Source organism: Chiroxiphia lanceolata, chromosome 1, assembly GCF_009829145.1.
Source record: "Chiroxiphia lanceolata isolate bChiLan1 chromosome 1, bChiLan1.pri, whole genome shotgun sequence".
NCBI lineage: Eukaryota > Metazoa > Chordata > Aves > Passeriformes > Pipridae > Chiroxiphia > Chiroxiphia lanceolata.
In genome coordinates, this window is record NC_045637.1 from 72,361,248 (window position 1) to 72,374,188 (window position 12,941).

General features: G+C 36.3%; 1 long non-coding RNA gene across 1 annotated transcript; it reads right to left on the reverse strand.

Annotated features, from left to right (window-relative positions):
* Positions 1 to 2,245: 2,245 nt before the first annotated feature.
* Positions 2,246 to 11,931, reverse strand: LOC116792548. Its single transcript, XR_004359170.1, has 3 exons — positions 11,799 to 11,931; positions 3,003 to 3,065; positions 2,246 to 2,338 (listed from the first exon to the last, which is right to left on the reverse strand). It is a non-coding gene; the product is annotated as an uncharacterized LOC116792548 (long non-coding RNA).
* Positions 11,932 to 12,941: the final 1,010 nt, after the last annotated feature.

Below are 12,941 nucleotides of genomic sequence, written 5' to 3' on the forward strand. Positions count from 1 at the left end.
TGTACTTTATCTGTGTAAAGACTGCTGTAATATCTCGGCGCCCTACCTGTTGAATGTAAAGTTTGTTTTCTTGTTTACACAAAATAGTAAGAAAGGGTTTGGAAGAAATCAAAATCAAACAGACTACGTTGCAAAATAGAAAATAATGCAGCAAGAAATTAAAAAAAGTAAAACAAGAATGAAGATAAATCTAAATTGTATCAGCTACAGCAGAAAAACAATACAGACATGAACTCTAGAAAGAACACACCTTTGCTAGCACAATATAAGCAAAAGTCACAGTTTCACAGATAACTCAAAAAAGTAACAAAAATGTAATAGCTAATCATTGAAGACCTAGGTCAAACAAAGTCCCAGTATATCTATTCTGAATCCAACCGGTAACAGTTTTACGGAAATAGGTATGGAAAAATAGAGAAGTCTTGGCCTTCCAAGAAGTTATTGCATACATATGTATTATCCCTGCAACAAATGGGAATTCTCACCATTGGTTTCCTGCATTTTGTCCCCTTTGTGTTTGACCACTGATGCCAACAATTTTCTCTGACTCCACAGGTGCTGAACGTATTTTCTCTTTGAAGTTGCTAGGATTTTGTGAGAAGTAGAATTTATACTTGTGCAAATTAAATGGATTTAATTTTCTTGATAAATGTAGAACAAAAAATCAAACTCCAATTCTCTGTGTTTTAATGTAAAAATTTAACAAAATATCTGTAGCTAACTTTAAGAAAAATGAAAAGGAAGAGCTATAATGATGTCTTGCCTTGTGTCTGCAGGTATCGGTCATATATTGTTCTCTGGAAAAAGATTCTCACATTTCACTACAGAAGAGTGCAAAAAATTATAATTGGGAAAAAATTATATCCCTCAATAGCGGTTTCATTGTGAAAAAAGAGGAGCATAGCATGCTGTACACATCCTACCACACATTATATGAATTGTCCAAAATGACTTATGAGCTCCTCTTATTGAGCTAAGGGAATATGCAGGCACAGGACACTACGTATATTTGGAAGCAAAGTCCTTAAAAGAAACAATGCTGGGAACCAATCAGGAAAATTGGCTATAAGACGAGGAAAAAAAAATGCTATAAAAAAGGAGCCTTTTCTTTCAGATAGGGTTCGATATTCACAGTCTACAGCAATCTCTCCCTCTGTGTACACAGGAGAACTGATGAGCCAGCCTACTTCTCTGCTGGCAGTGAGAATCACTCTTGCTCTATATCGCAAATCAAACACACACATACACACACACACACACACACACACACACACACACACACACACACGGGCCATACTGAAGATGCCTTAAAAGGAAACAGAAGTAATTAGTATATTAAAAATAATAATGCATAATACTTATACTCCTGTAACTGGCATCCGTCTTTCAAGTTTGAGGAAGGCTTTTGCAATCTCAGTGGAACCTATGAATTTTTCTCTCCCAAATGTAAGTATAACAGTTTGGGTTTGCATTGTATAGAACTCACCCTTTTCATTTTTCCAGTTTAAAGATAAGAAAATGACTTTTTTCTTAGTAATACAGAGAAGTGTAATCACTACTTCCCTCCACAGTCTCAAATTCAGCTGAATGAAGGGAAGATTAATCACCAGTGGGAAAGAATCAGGGAATACACTCAAATTATCACAATCTCCACAGCCTTATTTTACAGTTATTCCTACTGAAGAACCTTTTCTAAGGATGCTAAACCAGCGATTTGAGAACTCAAATCATTGCATCACACATGTAGTCAGCATCAGCTTGCAATAAACCCAGCACAAAGGGCTTGGTGGTTACACAAACACTGAAAAAGTTGTTTTCAACCTCATGAGAGTCGACTTTGTAAAGAACAAAAAAAAGTAATTAAAAATGCTTTTATTAATTTAGGCACTAAGGTAAAAGGAAAAAAAAGCAAACAAAACTCACAAAAAACACAGCTGCAGCTGCTTTAGGACATGATATCTTTTTCCTTTGAAATAAGAAAAGGTAGAGAAAGAAAATTGTTTCAAACAGTACAGAATATATACTGCTTCATTTTCACTGTTGCATTCAATATGTCCTCACAAAGGAGGTTATAATTGTTCCAACATCAGCAGCTCCTTATTCTGCTTTTCACAGAGATTTATAAACATAACCAAGAGGAAAGCAATCTAGTATCTACACTGATCCTCATTAAGATCTTTGAAACACAATCAGAATCAAACTGCTACACAAGCGATGAAAACATCACTTGTGAAAATACTGAAATTCTTTTAGCCCAGTTTGGATTCCTCTTGTTTCCAGGTTAATATTTGGTTCTGCAAAACAGTTTCTCCCTTTCCTCTGCTCTGCAATTACTGTTCTGCAACATGACACAAAGTCATCATATGCTATGCCATGCATATTCTTTGTGGATGTTACTGAAACAAGACTATCAATTGTCTGTAGATGGAGGCAGGTCCATGAAGGTAGGTCAGATATTAAGATAAATGCTTTTCATCAGGAGCCACTTTCTCCCCATTGATTAGAAAGAGCATCTACAGTGACTACACACCTAACTGTGGTACTTCAGCTGTGTGGGGTTGATGTAGACTGCCTATTTACATACTTAAAATATAAGGCTCATTTCCGTGCATTAAAAAAAACATATATATACTAGGCTTACATTGTTTTTTAGTAATTATTTTTCAAGTTGGAATGATAACTTGGGATGTATATTCTGGGGTGCTAAATTTGTGTAGGAAAAGAAGCAAGGCTATAGGAAATCAGGTTGTCAAGGATAAAATACCATCATTAACTTCTTTTGTTTTATTCAAATCTGCAGTGCAAAGTTTCCTTTTTAGTACAAGTTATCGCTAGCCTTATCAACACCTCAACATTTAAGTAACTAAAATTAAAAGCAGCTAAACTTCAGTTCTATTTGTCCTCATGCAACTGCTACCGACCTCAGTTTGATACAAACAAAATTGACACTGCCTTTTTATGAGGGCACAACCTTGCCTCTGTACCTCCAACTACCCCTTTACCTGTAACATGGCTTCGCAAAACATCAAAACTATGGCAAAATGCAATTTCCTCTGAACAGTAGCCTATGAAAGAAAAAAAGGATTTGATTAGGGGAGACAAAGAGATGAGCTGTCAGTTCCCGTTTTGAAATGAGCTATCAAAGACACCACTTGAGGTGAGAGATTGAATGAGCATATTTCAGTTCTAGCAGGTTTACTCCCTGCAATGCTACTAAACAATAATTATAACATATAGTAAGTGATCCAGGGAGGGACTGTATAAATAGAAAAACCCCACAATTCAAAAGGGGCAGGAGCTAACGCCTCCTTCAGTTACTGTAATTTGTGTTAGTAGAGGGCCTCCTAACTTGTTTGTTACGTAGCTCCAGCACCTGAAAATTAAACACTGCGCAAAGAGGATTAGATCATGCCAGATTTATTTGACAAATGCCCTGCCCTTGTTTTGCATTATTTTTACAGTTTAAAAAATCATATTATATATTAACTTTCTTTTGTCACTTCACAGCACAGCTTTTATAGTGACAAGTATGCCATTTTGGCAAGCTGCAAACATGGCTCAGCCCTTTCATTATCAAGACCCATTTTAGGGGGGGTGTAACATAGCTTGGAATTAAATTAAAGCCTTTTCTGTATAAAGGAGTCAGTCTCAAGCACAGAAGGAAAACAAACAAAAAGAAAACCACAAACCCCCCCCCCCCCCCCCACACACACACATAAGTCCTACAGAAGACAAAATATTTTTTTTTCCCAAGCTTTCAGAACTATGTGGTATAGAAGTGCATAGATGGTACGTTTCTCTGAAAGACTTCAGTCATCTCTTTGTTACCTCTACTGTCATGAAATCAATGCCTTCTGACCAGGAGAGAAACATCCAGCCAGTGATTTTCGCTTGAACTCATGCACTGGACTCCTGGACTTGTTATAGGCTAAACATTCACTTATATAAAAATGTGACCCTTGTCACTAACAAGTAATTTGACAACTGGTTTAGATAGTCATTTCTTCCTCCTTTCTCCTTCTTACAGAGAACAGTACCTTTTTCATCTATAATTTACGCTGAATCACAATACGCAATTTAACTCATGACTGGAATTATGTTTTATTAAATATGCACAACTTTGTTTAGTGAAAAACAAATGAGAATTTTTTTTACTGTAATTTTATAAGAAAGGATACTCCAGGAGATTTTTGTGCCCATTCATGTGTCTAATTTTGATTTATATGTTTCATTTTGTGTTTTGAGCAGTCACATGCACTTCAAATTACAGTCACTTTACTGTGGTACCTTGCAATTTTCCTGTTACGCACAAAGCAATTCAAGTGATGAGATTACTCGCACCTAGAAACCTTACATGATCATGGCTGGGCTTCGCGAACAAAGATTTAGGAAGGCTCTATCCACATTTATTACAGGCACGCTGGTGGCTAATGAGGCCAATACGAGACAGACATGTCCGATTGCAAAAGGCACAGCAGAAAGACTCCTTAGGTGGTAAATTCTGCAAAACACGATTCTTTCTGTGTTGTCTTTTCTCCTCGAGAGTGATCCTGTGTGTGTTCTCAAAGGCATCAGCAGCGTTATAGATGGTGTGTCTCCAGGCCTCCCGATTGGAGGCCAGAGTAGACCAGTTATGGTGATCAACATGGCCAAGGCTGAGATGTTGTTTCAGGGAGTCCTTGTATCTTTTCTTCGAGGCTCCTCTCTTGCAGCAGCAGGTGGCAAGAGAACCATAGAGCAAGATCTTAGGGAGGCGGTGGTCCTTCATCCTTGAGACGTGCCCTGCCCAACGCAGCTAACAGTCCATAAGAAATTAATCCTCTAGCTAAAACCTTCACATTTTTGAACAATTGGAGCAGTATAGGTGATTATAAGGCATATTCAAATTTTGAAACCAAAAATTATATTAAGGTTCCCTGGAAAATAAAAATAATAAAATTACTGAAATCTATTGCAATAATTATGTCAGTGAGGGAAGGGAGAGTAAAACCCTGAGCTGGTCTGATCTCACAACTGCCCTTGCTTTGAACAAATTGTACCAGAGACCATCTGAAGTCCCTTCCAACTTGAGGTTTTCTATGGTTCTATGGAGAAAGAAGCCATCACTTAAAATGCCAGCCAGGGTTTCACTTAGGAAACCCAGAAGGTATGGCATCAAAAATTAGAAACTGAATATTCAAGAAAGAGAACAAGTTATTCCAGAAGACCCACATTTGATATTCACAAAAATAAAAATCACACTCTAATACAACTTATGCTAATTAAAATCACCAGGGGAGAAACCTCTGTGGCCACACAGTTGGACTGCTCTGAAATCTTGGCACAACCGATATCAGAAACAGTTGCAAGAATAATAATACTGAAGTTAATGGGCAAATCTAAGAAGACACAGTGCACTGGATAAATTCCGAAGTAATAGAGCCTTTAGCAAGAGGAAAGGAGAAATGTCAGAGAAAGATAGATCTATTTGAAAACTAATGTTCTGTTTTGTAGAAATGTTCAATGATGTTCATTTTCAGATAGATCAGACAATTTCTTATTTAAAAGGAAACACAACACTTTCTTGGAGAAATGACAGGGTGCTTTTATTGGTATTTTAAAAAATGCTTTGTATTTCTTTACACAAGCTGGCAACAATAAGAGAACTTTATATGAGAAGCACAAATAAGCACTGTGCAAACACATACTCCTATTCAGAACAATTTATTTTTTTTGGCCTAACCAGACAGATGTGTGCCTCCTCCCAAAAATACACTCAAAATAAGAGAAAATTTCTGAGAAGGCAACACTTTGGTCCACTTTTCTATGCTCAGCTCCAGACAGTACTTTTCAGAGGACACAAGTTCTTTAAACTGCAGTGGATTTAAGCATTCACAGCTTAATTTCAGTTGATTTTTATTACAATTGATTTCTATTTTCTTTTTGAAGTTCTAGGATATTTGCAGTTTCTTATGCTGACCTGCTGGTTTGGCTTCAGTAAATTTTTGTCACATCAACTCACACTGAAATTTCTTCAGTCCCACATTGAATTTTTGTACAACTAAATATGACATAAACTATACTATTTCAGCATTTCAAAAGGAACCAGGATTTTATTATTTGAAACATGGTCATTGCTCTTTTTGAACCATTTTCTAAAAATTACTTGTAATTGAACAAAGATAAAGGATTGAAGACCATCACAGCATCTGAGTCTTGATTTCTTTCTTTAGACTCCAGACTAAAAGAAAATCTCAGTAACATTATAGTCTTTTGTATAACACTTACAAATAATGATCAGCATGAATTTTTCCACTTTTCCCTTGTGTATTTTTTTTGGCTTTGAGACTCTCATCAAATGCATTGAATGACTTTATTTTGAGAACTGGAACAAAAGTGATGTAACTATCAAAATTTCATGCATATATTTTCCCTTTATAGGATGGAACTTTCCATCTTAAATATTTCAGTTTAGCATTTGTGAGATCATTTTTCTCTCCCCTTTTTTATTTGGTTGGTTGTTTGGACCCATTCCCCTTAACATGGAAAACAAACTGTTTAAGTAAAGAGAATAGTGTCAGTCTGGTACATAGACTGTGATTTTGTTGCTGTATTTAAAGCACAGGACAATCATCTCCAGCATTCTCTTATTCCAGTCTTACATCAGTTATGGGAATGTTATTGCCAAACTAGCAAATGTGTAATAGAGTGGCAACTGAGAAGAGGAGCGTACGGATGCCTCTGAATAGGCACATCCTTGCTCCTGAGGAAGGAAAGAAGTGGGAATTTGCTGATTACTACCAGTGAATTTGAGGTCTTTGCTTTCTATCCTTGTCTCTGTGTTGACACACAACTATAGTTTGAGCTACCTAGATCTGCTCAAACTGCAGTACATTTAGAGCAAATTCTGCACTGAAGAATGTTGCTGTATTTCTACCAGGAAAAGAATACTAAATCTACACTCTTGCATGTGCCTAAACTTCTCCTTATGTGGACATGCTAAGATCAGTAGGAAAATCCGAAAAAACAGACTAATTTGCTGGCAAGGATGAGAAGTTTACTTTTGTTCTCATCTATAATTCTGGGTCAACTAACTAAGGCCATAAATATGTCATTATTTGATTGAATAAAATCTACCCAATTCAATACATCTGGCAAAATTTTAGAGCAATTTGTGACCATTTGGAAAAAAGAAAGGAATGTGTGATAACTAACACAATAATAAAGAATACATCTCAAGCCAAACTATTTACTTATTTTGAAGATATAGTAGAGAAACCATAAATCTTAACTAAAGCTATTGAAACTGCCTCAAGGTGATTTTCTGAAAGATAATTTGGTTGATGAAATTTCTATATTGTAGATAAAAACTTCACAAAGTAGCTGAAGTGCAAGATAGACCAGGCAAATGGGTTGAGGCAGAAATACAGAGAGTCATGGAGGGACCCTTCTGCTTTACTCAGCATTGTCATGGCTTCAAGCATGGAGGTTTTGTTTCAGGCCAGGTGGGAAGTGCTATGTTTGCATAACCAAAACAGAACTGAAAAAAAAAATCAGGAGAAGGGAAAGTATTGCATCAGTATTTTTGAAAGATAAAATAATTATACAAGTCCTTTGATCTTCCATTATCTTGCTGTTTAGACTTCTGCTGTTCTAAAATTAACATTGGCATAAATCCCAACTTTTCAGTCATTATAAACAGGAGTATAGTTTTATTCTAAATTATATTTAAGAAGACATTGAAGATACAAGAAAATTACAGAAAAATCCACAGATATACAGCCTGAATTTGAACACCATTTTTAGTTAATTTGCAAGAGTTCACTCAGGTCTAGGGAAAGGTACTTAAAGATATTTCAGAAATAACCTTTCATTTTCTATCTCTGAGATACTTTAACAAACAAAAAGGGCTTAATACAAAATAAAGGTAGCAAGCTGCTATTAAACAGCTAATCATTTTCGAGAAGGGAGTATATTCGCTACTGGCACAGTAAAAGAACATTACTTAAATAGCAAGTCAGTGATGAGAAAGTTAATAGGACAGTGATATATTTTTACATGTTTTTCACAGGTTTTGTCTGAAGTTTATTGTTACAGTCTGTACATTTATGAGATATGATGAAAGACTTGTTAAAGATGATGTTTATGATGCAGAATATCTTGACATCTTGAAGAAAACTGGGACCACTATAGAAACATGGTGCTAGTCAAGAGACTCTGGTGTCTTTCCAGCCAAACCATAACAGTTACCAGCAGCTATAACTGTAAAGGTAGAAGAACTTGTTAGTGCTATAACTCTTTTGTATACAGTAAAATGAGGGAGGATTGACAGAGTTGATACATTCAGGATACTTAGTTCTAAGAAAATGTATACAATAGTTTTATACATTGCAAGAATAACAGTGTGGATATACAATTTTGATGTGGATATACAATATTATTACTGAAAATCTGAAAGCTTAGCAAGGAATATCTAAACTAGTGCTATGAATAGTCTTGCATATAATGGGAGGAGACAGTTGCTGAATGCATGTCATTCTTTTTCAGTGTAGAAATTCTAAAATGTTTAGAAAAATGGGCCTGATGACTCAATAAATAGCACATTTCCTACATTAGCTGGCAATAAATATGTAACTTGTTGATGTATCAGGTTCCCTAAAGTATTTTACATATATTTTATTAAAAGTCTCTTCAGAAAAAGTAAAATGTCAACATCATTAACTACTCCACTATTGATCATAGGTCTCTACTGACTCTATACTCCCTAGAAGATATTTTCACCATAGACTGAGTTAAGATAGGATATTACTTTTTTACATTCTGAATTGGGTATGTGTTTGGATGAGGTTTCCATCCCTTCAAAGACAAAACTAGACAAAGATGACTTACTGTTTGCATTTTAAGACACCTTGAGACTAAAACAGGGTATTGATTAGCAACTTAACAGGATATTCAAAAAATTGACATGATGCTGTAAGTTTATTAGTAACTAATCTGTTCTAAAATTTAAACTACTACCTGCAATTACAGTCATATAATTACTGACTGCTTTCCACTTCTGTTTTACAGAAAACTCTGTATGGGGAAATTTTAAAGAACAAGTTTTTATAAAATGGTTAAAAAAAAATAATTTAAACAAAAATTCAAACCAAAAAATAAAACTCCAGGTTTAGAATTACCACAGCAACACTACAAATTCCTTGGGTTGTGTGCAATAAAAACCAGAAGGACTATGTCATTTATATCAAGTACCTGGACTACTGTATGGCAAATGCAATTTTACTGCAGATGAATGTGTACCTATTTTAGAATAGTTACAATATCTTAATAAATCTATCTGCAAAGATTCAAGAGAGAGAGAATAAATTACACTAAATGGAAGAATGATACAGCATAATGACTTAAAAAGGGCCTCCAGCATCTCAATCAAGTATGCCATTTGTAAGGTTCATTTTCCCTGCCTGCAATTCCCCATGCAATTTCAAATGTCTGTGATATTTATCTTCACTTCTTCTCCTAAACACTTTCAACCAATATTTAGGAAATAGGCAATTCACACATTTCTAAGGACTGAACACCTCATGGGTGAACAAAGATTCCACCTGAAAATATTTAATTATTAATCAACTACAGTTTTCTGCAATTAGGAAACAATTCGAAGTGTTAACACCGGTGGGGGAGACTGCAAGCCGTAGGGGATACATTTTCCTTACAAATGCATTCTGTGCAAGACCTGAGAAACTAGTAGAATTCAGAGTCAGCAAAGCTTTGTAAGGCAGAGCATGGTGGAGACATATATGCCTAAGAAATCCCCACTATACACTGAATGGCCACAGTGGTTATCGTACAGCAGAAATTCATAAAATATTTAGGAGAAAGGGAAGTGAACTAACATTGAGCCTGCACCCCTCAGGCACCCAGGCACAGAAAGTGACAACGTACACTCTCCTACATTGTCCACTGCAATGTCGAGCAGATTAGTCAGAAAAGCAGTAACTTGATCTAAAATGTTAAGCACTGGCTTCTGAAACTGCCTTTATCTTAAACCTCAGTGAAAGAGATTACAGTACACACATTTTACCTATGAATGTGATGTAAATCGTAAGAAAACAAGGCCTTCCTCTAGTTGTTCACTCCAAACTGTTAGGAAGCTCAGGTAAAACTGCCGATTTATCATATTTTAAGAGATATCACATGTGGCAGTTGCAGCTACACTCAAATCTTTCTATGAGACTTTTTATTTAATGAGAGATAAAAATGTAAATACTTGCTGAATGGCATTCTCATCATTGGTGCTTCTTTTGGCAATGTGACTAGGCCTCCAATGTCCAGAGACAGGATGAAGAGTTGTTTATTGAGATAAAGAGTGTGACAGGAAATAGAATTACAATGAAATATAACTTTATTGAACATTAGTTAGGCATTTCAGAATAGATGGCATTGCTAGTACAACGCAATGCAAAAGGTTTAATGTAAAAAATATTGTGAGCCTATCAGAACAGAGTGCTTTTTGTCCCCATGCACTCACAGAAATGGAGAAAAAATAAATAGTTTTCAAGTGTGCAAAATAGCATCCTGTATCTGGGTCTCTTGCCCATTGTTATTAGTTACTGCTATCAGGGTAAAGACATGCTTGAAGGTAGGATTGTAAATCAATTTTTAGTCCAAAAGACATGATTACCAGGGACACAAACTAATTACAAGGGAAAAAATCTGGGGGGGAGCCAACCTGTATCCTACTTAGGAATGCTAAAAATGTTTATGTCTTCAACCCATCTGCATTCCAGATAATCATCCATCAGTGGTAATCATGACGGACACCTTAATGATTTAATGAAAGTAATAAGATAAAATACAAGGCCCAGTGGTACTGTCTCTTTCTTTCCACATACATTTTCCTCCTAAGTTTGCTGCCTAATAGGTTTGGGTTTTACTCCAAGAAGTAATATTGTATATAAAACTAATTCAGCTTTGGCTTGCTCTTGTCATTTGCCCTTTACAAAACATTGTATCACCAGAGTAGGAGGATCTTCAGCTTGACGGAACAAAATAAGCAATTTTTTCTTTTGGTAATATTTGTTCTGCTACCTAAACATTTTGCTTCATTTCCTATTAGGCTGGATTTCTTCTACTTCCTCACTTCCATTTTGTATCAGACCAAACCCAAAATTTCAGCTGAAGTTCAAGTGTCACTGTCAGTTCATTATTAGGAACAGTGATTTTGTCATCCAGTATCATGTTCATTATACCTATTGTCAATGAAACATATCCACATCATATTATAATGACTTTCAAATAAAGAACTATGGGAAACACCCTTCTTCAGTTCAAAAATAGATTATCAGATGGGAAACCAAGAGGTTCTCTCTGGTTCTGTGCCAGACTACTCAAGTGACCATAAGGAAATCACCTATGATGGATAGAGATCTTGTCTCTCATACCATTCCATGGCTATTCCAGTCCATATGAACTTTCTGTGATTTTCATACAAGGAATTTCATTGTGCTGATCCCACTTCTGTTAAACACAGGTATTCCTCACCCACCTTTGAAAACTACAGATTAGCAATGCAGTCAGTATAAATATCCAAGCAAATTATTGTAATTCTCAGATTCTTGCAATATTTTCTTTTAAATCTCAGTTTCTTGCAATATTTTCTTTGCAAGAGTTATATTAATGCTTTATTTACATGGTTGTCTATCATCCAGGGACAGCTGACACGCAGTTTTCTTGGAAATGAGCACAAAACCTCAAGGATATATGCTTCTTTAAGAGGTAAGATGTACATTCTCTAGAACTACAACCCAGAGAAAACTTACCTCCGTTAACAGAAAACCTGTTCTTTATGGCATAAGAAGGTTGTTTATGATACAAATTCAGTTGAGGAAGTATAAAGGAAGTGCCACGGTCCGAGGGGGGATGGGGCCGTGACACAGCACAGATGGGTCCGGAGACAAGGCAGGGGTGCAGATGGAATGGTTTATTCCCATGCACGGGATTTTTTATCAGTTTAGGCGGGTAAAGGACCAGAACATGGGGTGGAGCATGAGACAGACAAACGGGGGAACAAATTGGGATAGGGACACAGGCAAAAGGGGGAGGAAAGTGGGAGAAGCAGGGGAAGGAAAGGGCGAATGGTGGCTGTCTCCTCTCTGCAGCTTCTCCAGCCAATCAGACAGGGAAGTGGGGAAGCAGGGAGCCGGGAAGCAGGCATGCCTGGGCACACCCGGGAAATATAAATATAGGGGCAACATACAATGTGTATATTTATAAGCACATAAAAACTGTAAAGTCCGTATAATAAAGTCCTGTCAATTGCTGTATATCTTCCTCCATGCCTGGAACTGTTCCCGTCCTGGATCTTGCTCCTTCACAGGGAAGCATATTTTTCTGAGTAGGAGTGGCTGTTTAAAACACATTTTAAGGCTTTTGAATTTTAAAACTATTGTATAGGAACAGACAAACAATGAACCCATGAAGCACCTGAACCATATTTGTTCCTAGGTTCTCATGAGGGACTGTCCTTTGGTCACAGTTGTATAGCATAAGGGAGCAGGACTCAGAGATACTAAGTTTGTGGTGATCAGTGTCACTACAGCACTTCAATCTTGACAATACACTTTAATTCCAAATAGATCTGTGATCTGGTAAATCTATTAACCTATTCCTTATTTAAGAGAGTCTATATTAATGGTGTTTTCCTTTTAATGGGATCTGAATTTCTTTGCATTGTGTAGACTTCACAGCCTAATGGGCAGTACCTTGAACACTTCCAAGTCACTTAGGCAGGGTCTTTTATCAGTCTTCAATTGATGGAAATCTTTTTGCTAGGAGTAGCAACAAAAAATCCTGTCTAATAACTCTCTCAGTGAATTAAAAGTTTCAGTTTCTGGATCCACAATTTTTTCTCTTCTGCCTTCCAGTTCCTACAAGTCTCTTCATAATAAGTCTTGATCTTTTGT